The sequence below is a fragment of the Mustela nivalis genome (genome assembly GCF_964662115.1).
Source record: "Mustela nivalis genome assembly, chromosome: 1".
In the NCBI taxonomy this organism is placed as follows: Eukaryota; Metazoa; Chordata; class Mammalia; order Carnivora; family Mustelidae; genus Mustela; species Mustela nivalis.
The window spans coordinates 156,646,571-156,665,361 of record NC_139020.1 but is presented as its reverse complement, the minus strand read 5'-3'; the positions used below and the strand labels follow the sequence as shown (position 1 = coordinate 156,665,361).

Below are 18,791 nucleotides of genomic sequence, written 5' to 3'. Positions count from 1 at the left end.
AGGCAGGCAGAGAAAGGAAGGGAAGCAGGCTCCCCGCTGAGCAGAGACGCCCCACCCCCCATGCGGGGCTCGACCCAGGACACTGGGATCCGGACCTGAGCTGAAGGCAGAGGCTTCAACCCACTGAGCCACCCACGCGTCCCCCACTGGTAGTTTCTTGATATACTGAAAAACCTCTGTTGTTACATTCATATAGCTACAGGTTTGTTACATCTTCTAGATAAATTGCTTTATTATTAGGCAAAACCCCTTTTCCTGCCTAACAGTGATTTGTGTCTTCAAGTTCTTTTTACGGGGCATGGAATACTGCCATGCCCTTTGCCCACCTTCTCTCTTCTCTCCTTTGCTGGCCCACAAACTGTCACACGGGCTCCCTAGTTGACTGCCCATGGTTAGGCTGCCAAGGGGTGGAAGGAGACTTAAGAGTGGAGAAGAGAGGTCAAGTATTTCTTGCCTCTCCCGCCTCACACTAAACTGCATAATCTGGCAGGTGCCGTGTTTGGCCATGACTGTAGGGCTGCGGAGATCCCTTTTCCCAGGCTCTGGCATCCTTTGAAGTTTGGCAAAACTGTCTTCCCCTTGTCCCGTCTAGGCTGAGAGTATCAATAGCTGCTTCTTTTTAAAAATTTTATTCATTTATTTGAGAGACAGAACAAGTTGTCAGGGGGGAGGGACAGAGGGAGAAGAGAAAGCAAAATCCCTGCTGCGCGGAGCCTAACTGAGGGCTCCATCCCAGAACCCTGGGATCGAGACCTGAGCTGAAGGCAGAGACTTAATGGACTGAGCCACCCAGGCGCCCTGAGTATCAACAGGTTCTCTCTGCTTCTCATTCCGTTTTTATTCCTTGAATCTACCTCTTCCTCCCTCTGTGGGTTGTCCCTAAAATCTTTTGAACCATCTGACTTGGATTCCACTGGGACCCAGATGGATCCATGTGGTAGATTTTTTCAGCCTTTTACTTCAGCCGCATCACTAGATTTTATGTGCCTCTTAGAGCCTTCTCTCTCTCTCTCTCTTTTTAAAAAGATTTATTTATTTATTTATTTGACAGATCACAAGTAGACAGGCAGGCAGAGAGAGAGAGAGAGAAGCAGGCTCCCTGCTGAGCAGAGAGCCTGATGCGGGACTGGATTCCAGGACCCCGAGATCAGGACCTGAGCCTAAGGCAGTGGCTTAACCCACTGAGCCACCCAGGCGCCCCCAGAGCCTTCTCTTTTTTAAGGCGAATCTGTGATTACTGATATATTTTCATTCATTTTTCTACCATTTTATTTAGTGACCTTTATTTACTGTGCTTTTCTCTCTGTCTTTGCTTTCCTCCCCCTTTCCTTCCTGCCTTCCATTGGATAGATGAAGCTATCTTTATTCCCTGGTTTTCCATCCACCAGTTCTGATGGTATACATCCTATTATTGTTCTTTCATTGTTAACTGTGACATAATAAGAAGTACATATTTGGTTTCTACCCCTGGTTCGTGACAGAGCTCCCAAAAGCCTTGGAATTTCTTAGGTGATAGAAGCATATTTTGTTCTAATGCCTTGCATGGGGGCTAGTCACCAGAAAGACCAAGCATTATTAGAAACTTGAAGTTTTAGGTGCAGCCCCCAACCTTCTAGGAAGAGAGATGGACTGGAGATTGAGTTAATAATCAATCATCCTTATGTGATTAAACCTCTATAAAAATCCCTAAACCAAGGGCTTTAGAGAGCTTCTGGGTGAACATAGCTATATGCCAGGAGGGTGGCTTATCCCAGGTTCACTACACATGGAACACTTCTGGACCTTGTATTTCTGCATCTGTATCCTTTATCATCTCCTTCACAATGACTGTGTCTCCCTGAGTGTCATGAGTAAGTATAGCAAATTATTGAACTTGAGGAGGAGATTGAGGGAACCTCCTACTTGTAGTCAATTTTTCAGAAGTATGAGAGATGGCCTGAAACCTGTCCCTGGCATCTGAAGTGGGGGCAGACTTGTAGGATCAAGCCCTTAACCTGCAGGGTCTGTACTCACTTCAGGTAATTAATGCTATGATTGGATTCTAGGACACCCAGCTGGTGTCCGGAAAGTTGGAAGATTATTGTGGGGAAAACTCTCACACATTTGGTGTCAGAACCAAATGTTGTGTAGAGGAAAATAAGTGTTATTTTTTTTCTTTAAGTTACTCTTTAACATGTACGAAGATATAAATTGTACATTTGATGAAGGTAATTAGTAACTTTAATTCAGTCTCCAACAATGCACAGTCTATAGAATGCAATCACTGTGTTTCTGTCTCCCATCTGCCACTCCTGTTGCCATGCGTTTATTGTATTAGGCAGCTGGGACAACCATGATAAAACACCACTGACTGTGTGGCTTAAACACCAGGAGCTTATTTTCTCACAATTCTGGAGGCCAGAAGTCCTAGGTCAAGGGGATGTTAAGGTTGGTTTCTGGTGAAATCTCTCTTCCTGGCTTATAGACAGTCACCTTTTCACTGTACCATCACATGGCCTTTCTTCTGTGCACATGGGGAGGGAGGGATGGAGAGAGAGAGAGAGACAGAGAGAGCTCGATCTGGTCTCTTCTTCTCAGAAGGACATCAGTCCCATTGGATTAAGGCCTCACTCTTAGGACCTCATTTAACTTTAATTACTTCCTTAATTCCCCATCTCCAAATATAGTCACAATTAGGGAAAGAGCCTCAACATACAAATTCTGGGGAATACAATTCAGCCCATAACATCTACATATGCATCTCTCTTTTTCTGTGTCTCTGTCTCTTTCTCAGGCACTATAGAAACTATGCCTGACATCTACCCCCGCTGATCTTGATTTAAGTGACCTGGAGTCAGTATTGCTATTACATCACTTTTACATTTGTATCTTTCACTTCCTAAGAAGTAGTCATTTTTTTAAAAATAATTTTTTGTTTTAGAATGGTTTTAGTTTTACAGAAAAGTTGCCAGAATATCACAGAGTTTCTGTATTCCCTATACCCTGTGTTCCCTATTAGTACTGTGCTGCATTGATCACAACTAATGAATTGGTATTGATACATTATTGTGAATTCAAGCCCATAGTTATTTAGATTTACAGTTTTTAACCTAACATCCTTTTTCTGTCCCCAGATTCCATCCAGATACCACATTACCTGTGGTCATTCTCTTTGGGCTCCTCTTAGACTTTTCAGATTTTCCTTATTTTTGATGACATTGACAAGTTTGAGATACCCTATGCAAGTGTTTTGTAGAATGCCCTTCAGTTTGGGTTTGTCTGATGTTCTCATGGTTGGACAGTAATTATAGGTTTAGGGGAGGAAGCTCACAGAGGTGAGGTGCCCTTCTCATCACATCTATTAGGGGTACATGCTGTCAACATGATTTGTCACTGATGATGTTGACCTTGAGCACCTGGTCTGAGCATGTTCATTAGTTCTATCTGAAGTTACTCTTCTTCTTTTCCATTGTGTGTTTCTTAGAAGGACATTACCATGAACATCCCATACTTAAGGGGTGGGAAGCTATGTTCTACCTCCTGGAGAGCAAAGCATCTACATAAAATATTTAAGATTCTTCTGTATAAGAGATTTAGTTACTTATTTTTTCATTCAATTGTTATGTTCACCAGTTTATTTGTTCTTCATTTTTTCTTCTCCTTCTTCTCCTTCTTCTCCTTCTTCTTCTTCTCCTCCTCCTCCTCCTCCTCCTCCTCCTTCTTCTTCTTCTTCTTCTTCTTCTTCTTTTGAGAGAGAGAGAGAGAGATGGGGGGAGGAGCAGAGGGAGAGGGAGAGACAAAATCTTAAGCAGGCTCCATTCCCAGAGTGGAACCTGACACAAGGCTCAGTCTCACCACCCTGAGATCATGACCTGAGCTGTTTTCTAAAATTAACTTGTTTCTATAAGTCAGTGGACTGAAATCAAGAGTCAGTTGCTTAACTGACTGAGCTACCTTGACACCCCTCCATTGCTTCTTTTTAAAAATTTCTTATTATCAAAAATTTAACCATACACAAAAATGAAGAAAATAGTACTGTAAACTCCTACAGTCTAGTTTCAATAATACAGTCTAGTCTCAATAAGCAACTTTGTTGCTTCCACATGCCCCTAGCCAGCACTTGTTCTGCAAAAATTTTAAAGCAAATATCAGACATTATCATTTCACTGGTAAACTGATAGGGACATTAAAAGCTCCTGTACCCTTCCCCATAACAGAATAATGGTAAAAGTATCATATAATGGGTGTCTTTTTTTTTTTTTTTTTTTTAATTTGTCAGAAAGCGAGACAAGCAGGGGGAGCAGCAGGCAGAGGGAGAAGCAGGCTCTCTGCTGAGTAAGGAGCCTGATGCGGGACTCAGTCCGAGTACGCTGGGATCATAACCCAAGCTGAAGGCTGACACTTAACTGACTGAGCCACCCAGGCATTCCTAATAGGTGTCTTTTATAGTTGGTTTATTTGAGTCAGGATCTAAACCACGTCCACATATTGTATTTGGTTGTTACGTCTCTTAAGTCCTTTTTATTCTTTTATAGCCCACACTCATTCTTTTTCCTCTCTGATGTCACCAATAGACAGGTTCACCTGCTCTTGTAGTGAGGCCAGTTATAATAACCATTTTATCTGAGGCTTTCACAAAGGATGACCTTGGACATTTTAGGCAGGGATTCAGCTTGTTCCAAATAAAAAAACAAGATATCCACTATTCTCTGAACTGTGGACCAGGGCTAAGGGGCTCCCTTATTTCATGAACTATTATTCCCCAACAATAGTAACAATAAAACGTATACTATATACACACATCTACTCTAACACACATACTTTGAGAAATACAAAAGCAGAACTTGCCAAGCAAGAATTTTTAACATCTATCCCACTTCCCTTAATCTGTATATTCCCCAAAAGCTATAAGTCTCATTTTCCCAGGGTAGATGTAGGATCCATGTGTATATTCATGAAAATTTGAACAATTTTTAAAAATTGCCTTAATAATCAACTTCAGTACCAAATCCACTAAGAGTTTTATAAAAGAATAAAAAGGGAAAATAAGAGAGTAAGAACAATGGATGAGCTATCCCACTGGATTCATTTCTGTGGTGAGGCAAACCTGATTTCCTCTATTTTCTAAAATTAACATGTTTCTGTAAGGAAGAAAGCAGATTATAATGGAAGAAGAAAGCATCCCCCTCTTAGCTCCACAAAGCCTTGGGTCCCCATCTTGTACTGCCTAAAAATCTAAGTGTCCCCCCCAGGAGGCTGTAAGCCCTAAATGTGTCCCTCCCTGCTCCCTGCTATAACATTGGAATGGACAGTAAAATTCAGGATTGTATTTCCAGGAGAAAATAGTTTTGTTTTGTTTTTTATTTTGGTTCACCACTTTTTAACTTTATCTGGTAGTCAGAGGATGGGGAAATTTGCCAAAAAGTTTGCATAAAGGATTTGGTTTTTCTGAGGTTTTACAGATTTAAGAAATGCAGATGTTGATGCATTCTGATATGATAAGACCACAATTCTATGTCATAGACCTTTCTGAGCACCCTAATAGCTATAGTTATGGGTTTTATCCATCTTAGTACTGCTACCACTATACACAGTGAGGATGTGTGTGACTCACACCACTCAGATCAGGGCTCCCCAATTCCCTCAAGTATAGTTCAGAGTTTCACACCTCCACCCTGTGGCTGTCCAGGGCCTCCACTGGGTTTAGGTGTTCCTAGATCACTACAGGGTGAAGTTGAATGGAGCAGGGCAGTCTGATAGGGTTGGAACAGAGTCCACTGCAATGATGGGTTTTGCTCACTTGAGAAATCACCAGGTGAAGGTTGAAGCAGCCAAGGTGCCATCTAACCTGAGAGGTTCTCCTGGAGAAGGTGTGACATTCAGCAGGTGAGACCTCTACCCTCTGATAGCTTCTCACAGTGATCCTGCCCAACTCAACTGCAGGGGACGCCATTCACGTGGACTACAGCCCTGGCACTATGCAATGTGTAGCCTACATAGCTAAATACAGTGACCCAGACCTGGCGAGGTGCACAGGCTTCCAGAGCAGCAGGGTTCCCTTTACTCCCCACTTCTTGCCTTTTTGTATCCATAACTTGTACGAGGTCAACGCCCAAGGTTGGCATTCCAGGTATGTACCTCTTTGAGTCCCACCCCCCACCCGTCACTTTCCCTGCCCCTCAACTCATCTCTGGGGTTGTTTGAAGGTTAAGTTCTTCCTGTCTTTAGGAAATATGAACCGGTTGTTGGATGCTAATGATTCTGTCTCCCCTAGAGATGGGCCATGAAGGTTAAAGCACCAAAACATAGATCTAGTTATATACAGACAAACATATGAATTAATGAAGATAACATAGTATTTGGTGTCTAGGGCTAAAGGGCTATAAGTAGGAACACCTGAAGGTAGGCACAGTGACTAACCCTTTTTATAGGAAAGGAAATTGGAATGTAGAGAGTAGTGATTTAGCCGAGATTACCCAACTAAAAGTGTGGTTTGTGACCCTGTTATGGTGGAATTTTATCCAACCTGACTAGTGATTTCCAGTGAGGTAAGTTCACTGAAGTATACTATATATATATATATATGCATGCACACATCTTAAGTGCTTAGATGAATTTTTAATGTGTAAACTACTTACTTCAAGATTTAGAACATTTCCATTGCTTCAGAATGTTCCTTCATGCCACCTCTCAGGAGTTACTACTATTCTGACGTCTGTCACCATAAATAAGTTCTGCCACTTCTGGAACTGTATATGGATGGAATGGCACAGTACAGACCTCAAGTGTCGTTTCTCACTCTAGGTAATGGGCGTGTGTGTGCTAACACATGCTTGTGTACTCTGAGACATGTTTGCCTTTCTTGGTGACACATTGAGTAGAAACCCAGAAATAATCAACATGCACGGTGAAATCGTGTGCTGACTCATGGATGTGCTATAGATTTCTAATGGCTACATTTGGGGTAAGGCCACATCTAGGGTGAGTAGACTACATTTATGTTTGCTTCAGGCACAATGATGAAAATCATTGCCTCAGTGAACTTCATCTGTTTAACAACTTCTATTCTCTGATCACATTAGATGTTTATCTGAAAGCCAAATTAACTTCATTTGGGCTGCACTGATTGAGTAAGTGCTTTATGCCATTTTACCAGAGTGTGGACTGTAGTAGGTTTCAAAGGATGGGCCACCTCCTACTTCTCCTATTTCTTTACAGCACTGTGCTAGGTAAAAACACACCCACAGGAAAATGAGAGTTACTCACTACTGGGCTTGACTTGGGCAGGAAGGATCTTGCTTATCCCCATCCTCTTCTCTCTTCATTCATTATTGTTACTATTAGCGTTGGTACAGGCAGAAAAGATAAAGACTGCATGGCCCAAGGCCATCTTCTCCTTGTGTTAAAGGCAGTGAAGCTAGGTGGTAGGCACTCAGGCATTGCCATTTTCTAGTTGTGTGCCTTTGGGTCAGGTGACGACTCCTTTCTGTGCCTCCATCCCCTCAGCCATAGAATGGGGACAGGATTAATTACCTGTGTCACGGGGTTGTTGTGATGAGGAGAGGAGCTGCACATTTATGCATGCCTACAAAGCACCAAAAAGGGTGATTTATTAAATAAAATAAATCTTATTTTATCAGTATTTATACAGTAGAACAGTAACAAAGTTTTGGTAAATATGAACCATTATAACAGCAGTGGTTAAGGTCTATGAGCACTTTGTGCAAATATCTGAGGCTTGAAAAAACACTGACTAGCTCTATACTATAAAAGGAAATAAGATCAATAAATATTAGATAAGCATTATGGCAGGGACATTTCCTGCTCATGAATAACCCTGTGCTCCCCTGCATTTCCTAGTTTCCTTGCAGTTAGACAGCACTCTGTGGCTGGTTCTGCTATTGTCTATGCCTGCAAGTGGCTCTTGTCCCTTTTGGTATGAAAGACTTAAGAGCCAGTGCATGACTCTCCAGGTTACTCTTTTCTAGTTAATGAGACTGAAGAGGTCATATGTTCTCACTGGTGCAGCTACAGGATGATGATGCCTTCTGAAGCCTGGGTTCCCAAGTCAGCAGAGCTTCTCCAACCTCCACTGGATATGTAGTGAGTCAGAAAAACACTTCTGTTCTATTAAGCCACTGAGATTTGCAGGACTGTTTGTTACGTCAGCAGAGTCTAGCCTAAACAGTGTACAAGCATTTACCTAATGTAACGTGCCAACCATTCAACTATACTTCAGTTCAACCTGACTCCTCCATAGTTGTATATGAATTATGTAGAATAAAGGCTCTGCAAAGGTGGGGATCTTTGTTTTGTTCACTACTATATGCCAAATTTCTGCAACAATGCCTAGGACAAAGCTCAATAAGTATTTATGACATGAGTGCCTTTTAAAGGATTTGTTAAGAATATAGGTGGGGCTTTCAAAGTAAGAATGCTCAGGACCTACAAAGGTCTTAAGACAGCTCAGACATACAGATATCCTATAACCAGAGATTCTGGCTATGTTAGGTGTTGACGAGATGCAACTTTGATTCTTTGGGGTCCTACCCCAAAGTCCTGCTGAAGACATGAAGGAGATGAGCCTCAGATGCACGTGATCCACACTCCATCCTCAATACTTCTCTTGTGTTCTTCTTCTTCTTCTTTTTTTTTTTTTTTCCTAAGTAGGCTTCATGCCCAGTGTGGAGCCCAGTACGGGGCTTGAACTCACAACTCTGAGATCAAGACTTGAGCTAAGATCAAGAGTCGGTTACTCAGCCGACAGACCCGCCCAGGCGCTCCTTGTGTTTTTCTGTTTTTAAATGCCTCTGCCTCCTATTGTTCTTTGTAGATGACAGAGCTGAATGCATCTCTTTCTTTAACACAGTTTAAAAATTGTATCAGAGCAGAGTCAGAAAACGTGATAGGTAGCCTGCTAGCCTATACTTTTTTTAAAAAGTGTCGTTTTAACTGTGAGGTGTTATGTTGTTTTTAAATATAGAAATTTCTAGCTTTAAAACTGTCACAGTAAGATGACATCAGTAATTATGTCAATAATTATATCAGCTTCAGATATTAGCATGAACTCAGTACCTAAATAAATCAGACCATGGATAATAGGAATCAAAGAAGATAAATGGCATTACTAAAGAGGTGAATATATTTTGGCTCTTCTTTCTTTGAGTTAGTTTTCATTTTGAAATTGTGAGCCTACCTTGCTCTTCTGATATAAGAAAAAAACAGGATGAACCAAGGGAAAGGCATTTATGGGCTATGGGCTTTTGAAAAACTAATGAATATATGAGATCTGGAGAAAATTTTAGTTTCCACCCTTGATTCTTATTACAAAGACAGAATGATGTAATCATATTCAAATATTGACAAAATATTTTAGTATCTTTTCATATTTTATTGGCCATTTGCTTTTTTTATTTGTTTATTTTGGTGAACTGGGAATACATAAGCTTTATTTTTTAAATTAGGTTGTTCATCTTTGAAATAAATTTTTTTGAAAAGGTAAAGGATTTTTTTTTAAAGATTTTATTTATTTATTTGACAGAGAGAGATCACAAGTAGACAGAGAGGCAGGCAGAGAGAGAGGAGGAAGCAGGCTCCCCGCTGAGCAGAGAGCCCAATGTGGGACTTGATCTCAGGACCCTGAGATCATGACCTGAGCCGAAGGCAGCAGCTTAACCCACTGAGCCACCCAGGCGCCCCTGAAAAGGTAAAGGATTAAACATAAGGTTTGTGTCCAGAGAGCTTGGACCTGCTGGAATCTTGGGAGGATTTGACAATCCTAGGCTGTTTGTTGCAGGATTCAAATTGACATGGCCTGATCGATGACAGCGCGATGGCTACTTTTTTGGGTCTTGGCAGTTGTGATGGTGGCACCCAGCCTTGGACTTTGCAGGCAAGAACTGACCTTCTCATGTCCAGAGGGATGCTTAAGTACCACAAAGAAAAGCCAGACTTAGGGATAAGTTGCATGAGTAGTGCAGTCCCTGGAAGAATGCTGGCTGTCCCAGGAAGCCCACAGGACATGTCTTGCCTGTACAGACTCACTGGAACCACACAGAAAGATGGGACCCTCCTGAAAATGCCCCTTCATCTGGGACACCTGCCTCTATGCCATTCCTTTAACCTGGAGACTGGATCTGGCAGGTGGACCAGAGTAAGCACTCAGAGCAGGTGTGGACATGTCTCTGTGCCAAGAGAACTGTCAGTATTCATGGGAAAACTGCCACACCTGCTTCACCTGCAAGAGCAGTGGCCAAGCTCAGGGAGTGAATTGCAGGATGCACTAGTGCCCTGTGGGGACTGCCTGCCTCCTTTTGATTTCTACTTTCCCACACCTGCCACTCTGTTCAATGAAAGGGAGTGGTTGCCACATCCAGATGGGGTCTGAGCTGGCCTGAGGAAAGGGGAGGTTCTATGTTGTGATAGTACACCCAAGCTGTGCCTTGTAGGGCTGGCCTCTCTTGCTCATTCTGCCCTGAGGCTGCTCAGCTGAGCTAGTCCTCCCTTCTGGCACAGGGACTTACCAGGTCATGCACCTCCATAGCTTAGTTCCTGCTTGGCTGGTGGGGTCTCTGCCACACAGAAGTCTGGCAAAAGGGTGTGTGATGGAAGTAAATCTCCCTCCAACAACGTGGTGTATTTTATTTTATTTTATTGTGGTATTTTTTTAAAAAGATTTTACTTATTTATTTGTCAGAGAGAAGAGATGGCACAAGCAGCGGGAGCCGCAGGCAGAGGGAGACAGGAGCCCCATGTGAGACTTGATTCCAGGACCCTGGGATCATAACCTGAGCTGAAGGCAGATGCTTAATGGACTGAATGCTATATTTTAATGGGAATGGGAATGTTGCCCATAATTTTCTTCTGAAAAATTTTCAAATTTTGGAAGGAATTTAATATATCTACCTCCTTTTTGACTATTAATATTTAAAGTTTTCTTCTTAGTATGCAAATTTCTTCCCCAGAATTATTCAATATTGGGTTGCTGGTGGCCATTTCCCACCAAACTGATGCCTTGCACTTTTCTTTTCAGGGCCCCTTGAGCTAGGGTATCTGAGTATCAGGTCAGGACCCTGTCTACTAAATGTCAGCTTGTTGAGTTCTGGTTCTCATCTTCCTGCCCTGTGCCCTAATCCATGATCCTTAAATACTTCTGATTTGGTGTCATTGGTTTTATTTTGTTTGTTTGTTTTGGTTTTTTTTAAAGCTTTATTTATTTATTTTAGAAAGACTGTGTGTGCAGGAGTTGGGGGGAGGGGCAGAGAGAGAGGTGGGTGGGGGAAGCAAACTCCCTGCTGAGCTCAAGAGCCTGAAGCCTGAAAACCCTCTCATTCTCAAGACCCTGAGATCATGACCTGACCTGAAACTAAGAGTTCCGTGCCTGACCAACTGAGCCACCACGACACCCCTATTTCTGTTGTGGGTGTTGTTTTGTTTTGTTTGTTTTTCCCAGAAAGCATGCTCTTGCTTGTTTTACTGCTTTTGTTTGGGTTTGGAGAGAAACTATTTTTTTAAATAAAAAAAAAATGGAGTAAACTGTGATGTCTATTTAGGAAGGAAAACTGCCAGAGAGCACTGAGAAATTCAAGGGAAACTGGCTAATAGGGATCACATTTCTTCCCAAACATTTGCATGGGCTTGACTGGGGCTTATAAAGGAGTGCTTGGGGATGTATTGCAGAGTCTTGTCTGAAGACTTCCTTTAGGCCTCCTTTAGGCCCTCTGTCTAAAAAACGATCAGGCTGTTTCGCTGAGTTTCTTCTGACCAAACCCTTCATGGCTTCACCACAGGAGATTATAGATGGGTGTTCTGAGGCTCTCCTACAAATAGTCTAGACTCTAGAGTCTGGTTTGGATGATTCATTAGATTTCTGGTGATGACTGAAGAACTCAGCTCCAGGCTAAATGATAAGTCTGATCTGATAGCTAAAACGGAGTAGAGAAAAGCCACCAACATGCATGATAGAGTGGGAGAAAACAAGAAACAACAGTGAAAACAAAACAAGCCAGAAAAAAAGAACTCAGAGAAAATGAAGACAGTGCAAATAATAGAAGAAAATACGAAAGAACAGCCATTCAGCTTCTCAGACAGGCTTGGAGGTACGGAAGCCATTAAACAAGAAAGAAGGCTATGGAATGGGAATTAATGGAGTGTATGAAACCCTCCGATGGGCGTTTACAACGAGGTAGAATGAGGAGGATGGTAATAAATGATAATTCCAACCTAAAGATGATAGCTAATATTTGACTGTTTATCAGGTGTCAGGTATTAGACTAAACTTTTCACGTTCATCTTCTCATTAAATACAACAAAGGTTTAAGATACTCTTCATTATTATTCTCATTTTAGATATAAAGAAATTGAGGTCAACGAATTTAAGTAGTTTGTCAGCAGTCATGCAGATAGCAAGCTTTGGAGGCCAAATGAGTTTCCAAAAAATTATGAAAATTATGCAAAAGACGTTAATGTCTTATCTGACATACAGGGCTAGAGGGTAAACAGAAGGAAAGAAATTTACAAATATTACTACATTTAAGAGGTGACAAAAATATCAGTCAGAGGTGGGAAGGGAAAAAAGTCAGCTTTTTATAGCACTTCTTGTTGGTTCTGTCTTACCCCTATGCTACTAGGTACACCTGATTTGACATTATCAGTATCTTTGACATTAGGGAACATATCTGGCGCTCTGCTTCCATTGTGTTACCTGGCACATAAACAAGTCCTTGTTTGGATTTCACTGGTGAAGCCATCTGTATTCTGATGTGAACAGGCGAATTTACACCTTGAGCCCTGCTTACTTTGTGAGGCAGAGGAGGGGAATTCAGGAAAAACATTCAGGGTGTTCCAGCAGCCCCAGAAGAGGCAGAAATATCCCTGGAGGAAATAGAACTCAAATTTACCTTTTTCCAAATAGGACTGTCTTGGTAACACAGTCTCAGTGAAAAGTAAGTGGGAACAGAGGAGGCTCTTAGTAAAGGAGTGAGGCATCTTGGTGTTGCTGTTGATAACCAGCAGTGATAATCGCAGGATGGGGAGGATGAAAAAAATTCGGGGGGGGGGGTCACTTGAAAAAATACACAGAAAATTAAGCAAATAAAAACTAGGGGAAGGGGCACCTGGGTGGCTCAGTGGGTTAAGCCACTGCCTTCGGCTCAGGTCATGATCTCAGGGTGCTGGGATCGAGTCCCGCATCGGGCTCTCTGCTCAGCAGGGAGCCTGCTTCCCTCTATCTCTCTCTGCCTGCCTCTCCGACTACTTGTGATTTCTCTCTGTCAAATAAATAAATAAAATCTTTAAAAAAAAAAAACTAGGGGAAAACAGAATACTGTGAAAGAAGGAAGTACATCGTAGAATTATTTAGTTCACCAGTGAACAATACTGACATTGGCCATTTGTTCAACCAAAAAAGTGTGATAAAACCATATTGAGACGATAAGAAGAAGCAGCAGCAGAGGCCATGCTCTGTAAGAATTAAATTCACAAATGCCATAAATGGAAATCAAGAGCATCCTATTTGCAAGTAAGGGACTAAGTCCAAGAAGAAACACTAAAAGGCTTGAAAGCAGGTGCTCCTGAAGAAGAACAGGGGGGATTTGGAGGGAGGGGGAGGTTGGGGAGAGAACTAACTTTTATACTAATTGTTAAATTATGTGCCTGCATTATTTTATCAGCATTTTTAAAAATTGTTTTATCCCCTGCACATAAGCAATGAACATGTTTGTCCTTAAGGGTTGTTCCAGAATAATTCACTTATATTGCTATTTTAAAAAATTTTTTAATTTTTTTATTAATATATAATGTATTATTAGCCCCAGGGGTACAGGTCTGTGTATCGCCATAGCACTTCACAGTACTCACCATAGCACATAACTTCCCCAATGTCCATAACCCAATATATTGTTGTTATTAAAACATATTAATTTAAAAGGAGTTAAGATAGGATGCCTGGATGGCTGAGTTGGTTAAGTGTCTGACTTCAACGTGAGACAGGAATCCATCAGAATCCTAGAGGAGAACATAGGCAGTAATCTCTTCGATATCAGCCACAGCAACTTCTTTCAAGATATATCTCCAAAGGCAAAAAAAAACAAAAGTGAAAATGAAATTTTGGGACTTCATCAAGATCAAAAGCTTCTGCACAGTAAAGGAAACAGTCAACAAAACAAAGAGGCAACCCACGGAATGGGAGAAGATATTTGCAAATGACAGTACAGACAAAAGATTGATAACCAGGATCTATAAAGAACTTCTCAAACCCAACATACACAAAACAGATAATCATATCAAAAAATGGGCAGAAGTTATGAACAGACACTTCTCCAATGAAGACATACAAATGGCTATCAGACACATGAAAAAATGTTCATCATCACTAGCCATCAGGGAGATTCAAATTAAAACCACATTGAGATACCACCTTACACCAGTTAGAATGGCCCAAATTAGCAAGACAGGAAACAACGTGTTGGAGAGGATGTGGAGAAAGGGGAACCCTATTACACTGTTGGTGGGAGTGTAAAAGTAAGTGTAAGTGCAAGTTGGTGCAGCCACTTTGGAGAACAGTGTGGAGATTCCTCAAGAAATTAAAAATAGAGCTTTCCTATGATCCTGCAATTGCACTACTGGGTATTTACCCCAAAGATACAGATGGAGTGAAAAGAAGGGCCATCTGTACCCCAATGTTTATAGCAGCAATGGCCACGGTTGCCAAACTGTGGAAAGAACCAGGAGCCCTTCAACGGACTAATGGATAAGGAAGATGTGGTCCATATACACTATAGAGTATTATGCCTCCATCAGAAAGGATGAATACCCAACTTTTGCAGCAACATGGATAGGACTGGGAGAGATTATGCTGAGTGAAATAAGACAAGCAGAGAGAGTCAAGTATCATGGTTTCACTTATCTGTGGAGCATAACAAATAACATGGAGGACATAGGGAGATGGAGAGGGGATGGGAGTTGAGGGAAATTGGAAGGGGAGGTGAACCATGAGAGACTATGGACTCTGAAAAACAATCTGAGGGTTGTGAAGGGGCAGTGGGGATGGGAGATTGGGGGAGCCAGGTGGAGGGTATTAAGGAGGGCACGGATTGCATGGAGTACTGGGTGTGGTGCAAAAACAAGAATTCTGTTATGCTGAGAATAAATTTTAAAAAAAAAAGGTGTCTGGCTTTAACTTGGGTCATGATCATTGGGGCGGGGGGAGGGGAGGGGTCTGTGCTCAGAGGGAGCCTACTTCTCCAACTCTGCCTGCCCCCGCCCCACCACGTGTGCTTGTTCCCTCTCTCCCTCTCTGACAAATAAAATCTTAAAAAAAATAAAAATAAAAGGAGTTAAGACAGAAAAAAAAATCTGATGAGATGTGCAGCCATAAAATAAACTTAGTCTCAATGCAATAAAGTGACTTTTGCTGCAAATACATAGAAGGTCATCATTCCTTCACACCACCCATAGTAGTCTATACTGATGCTTTAGTAACAGTTTTTCTGGAAAAAATAATCATGCCATTAAATTAAAAATCAACAGATTTACAATAACTACAACTTTGCTTTTCTTTCTCAGAGGCAGGAGCCCTGCTTTTAATTTTCTTGTATTTGCTGCCGCTTTTAGAATGGAAGGATGCTGACTTCAAGCCAAACGTTCTGTCCTTGATCTTGACAGTAGATCCTTCTCCCGGATCTAGTGGTGAGTTTAGCTGCTGGTTTACTTTGTTGGGCTCCCCGCCGAGGGGAGGAGGCGCCCGGGCCAGCCGGAGGCCTCTCCTTGGGGCTGAGCAGGATGGCGAGTGTCGCGAACCCGGAACGCACCCACAGAAGACACCGGCTCGGGGGATCTGTCGAAGCAGGATCTCACTTTATTGTGCGGGGGCACACCTTATATAGAGCAGCAGAAGGGAAGTGAGGACAGAGGGGGAAGAGCCAATAAGATTATGCCAAGTAGCAGTTGCTGGGTAAGGCGTGTCGGGCGAGAGGAGGAAGTGCCATAGGTTTCAGGAACCGAAACTGTGAAATTGGCGCCTTGTTGGCCGGAAGAGACGGCAAGCCGGCGCCATCTTTATTCTGGGCCGCACCCTGTGGAGGCACCTCTAGTTATGTGCCTTACATTGACAGTAGATCCTTCTCCCGGATCTAGTGGTGAGTTTAGCTGCTGGTTTACTTAGACATCAATTACAGATATTGCTGAAGACAAGATGCGATTTGGAGGCAGCCTAACTGGTTATTAAGCATACTGTGTTTTGTCCAGTGCTTGCTAAACACTTCTCCCCTGGGCCGTGAGGATTCATTCCCAAGCAGAACATCCAGTGGGAGGACAAGCCTGAGAGGGCAGGGTGGGGAGGAGCAACACCGTCCCCAAGGCTGTCTTGTTTAATTGCAGAGGAGGGGAGAGCAGCCCAGTCCTTAGAAGTCCTTATAACTCCATGATCTTCATGACATTTACCACGTCCTTGCCCAAGCAGGCTCCGGGGTGTCTGTTGAAATCTGTCATGTATTCATTCAAACATCAAATTTCATTCACGGCCTACCATGTGTCAATGCTTGGCTAGATTCAGGAATTACAGAGAGGAGGAGTGAGGCTGACAGGGGCTCATTAGCAAGACACTCTGTATTTTGCTGTGATGCCAACTAACCAAAGGACTTGATGGAATCACAAACTTGGTCCTCTTTAGAAATTATCCTTCCAGACGTGGCCCAGTGACATTAAGAAACCAGCCCAGAATCTCACTGGTATTTGCAGAACTGAGATGAAAACCAGCTTCCAGCCTGGTTACGGTCCATGCAGTAGATTATTATTTTTAAGATTTTATTTATTTATTTGAGAGAGAGAGAAAGAGAGAGAGAGTACAAGCAGGGGGAGCAGGAAAGGGAGAAGCAGGCTCCCTCTGAGCAGGGAGCCCGATGCGGGGCTCGATTCCAGGACCCTGAGATCGTGACCTGATCCAACCCTCACCAGACAGCCCCCAGGTGCCCCCATGCACTAGATTATTAAAGGTGTGAAAGAGGTGTAGACAATGATATTCTGCACACCTTTTCACAGTAAGTTTCTGCAAACATGACTAAAGGGATGCTTTGACTTTTCACAGAAGAAACAACTCATTGAGGAGCCCTGCCAAGGAGAAGGGAACTGTCCTGCAGGTTGGGGAACCTCCCGGACACTCCAGGCCCCCAGTGTAAGCCGGCCTGCAGGAAGGCCATGGCAATCAAAACCTCAGGAAGTGATGGAGGAACAACAGAAACCCTGAGGGCAGAAATCAGGGAGTGCGACCAACCAGAAATAAAGGAAAAAGACCCTCATGACCCTCACAGTCAAAGTGGAAAAAAGAAGGGGCAATCTGTGGAAAGAAAAGAGGGGAGGCCTGACTTTTGCTGTGCCCTTGGGAGGACGGTCACAGAGACCCCCATGTTGCAGTTTCTAAGAGAAGGGCAAGCAGCATCAAGCAGGGAGAGTGTGTAGTGTGATACAGACCAGACGAGCTCTTTCCTAGCTTGTCAAGACCTTCTGAACTACAGAGAATAATGCAAGCACCTATCATTTACAAGGAAATGGTAACTGAATAGCACTTTAGGAAAGAGAGAAATAAAATACGTCTCACACCATTTCCAGAAGAACTAAAAGCCTAAACCACGAAAACATGAATTAGCAGTAGAGCATGTTCATTAGTTCAGGATTGATGTTGATTTAGTCACAGGAGGAAGGGGGAGGAAGCAACAAGCTTCCTTCCTTCCTATTTCCTCACATAGGAAGGGAGGAATGGGGAGGAGTGGGGGGGGGGAGGTTTTCAACAAAAACAGAAAGGCAGAGGGCAGAGGGCAGAGAGATACATCGAGAAAGGAAAGCAAAGGTGGAAAGCAGAGTGAGATTTCAAAAAAATAGTGTTTCCATCAGAAGATTCTCCATGTCCTCCACTCACCTCCCTCCCCCATTCCCATAGCTGCGAAGCGCAAGGTTTCTGGATCCCCCGTGACCCAAGCACGTGAAATGAACCCTCCCCACAGTACCCTTCCTCACCCCCAAGAGATGGTGAAAAATATCTGTTTTCTTTAGCCAGTGCCCACCTCCCCAGACCTCAACTGCACTTTTCTTCAAGCTCTTGGACTTACAGAATATATCATCACTATGTACCCTTCATACACTTTTCAGTTAACATCTGCTTCTTTTCATTTTAAGATCAGATGAAGCATAGACTCCTGTGAAGGGTAGGATCTCCAGTGTACACATTTAATATATGAATCTTAAATATATTTTTGTCCAAACACTGTAGTCACAGATTCAGCCTATTAAAATTATGAAAATGCCTGGGTACAGTCTCCTTGGCAATGCCAGTCCCCAGGATCAAACCCAACATCTAGACCAGGTCTACTTTTTCTCAGAAGTTGCTGCATTTAAAATTCAAATAAATATGTTATACTCACTCCTTTACAACTACATCACTATGTAGTGATCCTATGTAGAGTCTCCCCTAGGAGCAATATGTCCAGTTTTTGGATGCCCTGGAGGTATTTGTGCCCTAGCACAATTCTCTTGGGAAGCTTTTGGATGTGTGAAGTGATCTTTGTCTACGATAGAAGGAGGAATCGCAGATGGCAAGCTTCTTCTCGGAGAGATTTGTGTTAGGAAGGAGTTCATAAAGAAGGTGAGGATCCGGAATCCTGTCTGCTCTCAGAAATCCCTTGGTACCACCTAGGAGCCCAGGGACCTGGTTTTGATGAAGGCGATTCTACTGTCTCACCTGTCACATGCATGTTGTGTTCTCTTTGTCCTTGACTCAGTCACCACCGTTCTCCACTTCCTGAAAAGCTATGTTGTCTTCT

General features: G+C 42.7%; 2 long non-coding RNA genes across 2 annotated transcripts; both read left to right on the top strand.

Annotated features, from left to right (window-relative positions):
• The first annotated feature begins 7,701 nt into the window (after positions 1-7,701).
• Positions 7,702-10,680, top strand: LOC309872513. Its single transcript, XR_014315928.1, has 3 exons — positions 7,702-8,082; positions 9,521-9,685; positions 9,776-10,680. It is a non-coding gene; the product is annotated as an uncharacterized lncRNA (long non-coding RNA).
• A 4,899-nt stretch (positions 10,681-15,579) lies between these two features.
• On the top strand, positions 15,580-18,407 carry LOC309862460. Its single transcript, XR_014310530.1, has 2 exons — positions 15,580-15,666; positions 17,063-18,407. It is a non-coding gene; the product is annotated as an uncharacterized lncRNA (long non-coding RNA).
• The last annotated feature ends 384 nt before the right edge of the window (positions 18,408-18,791 follow it).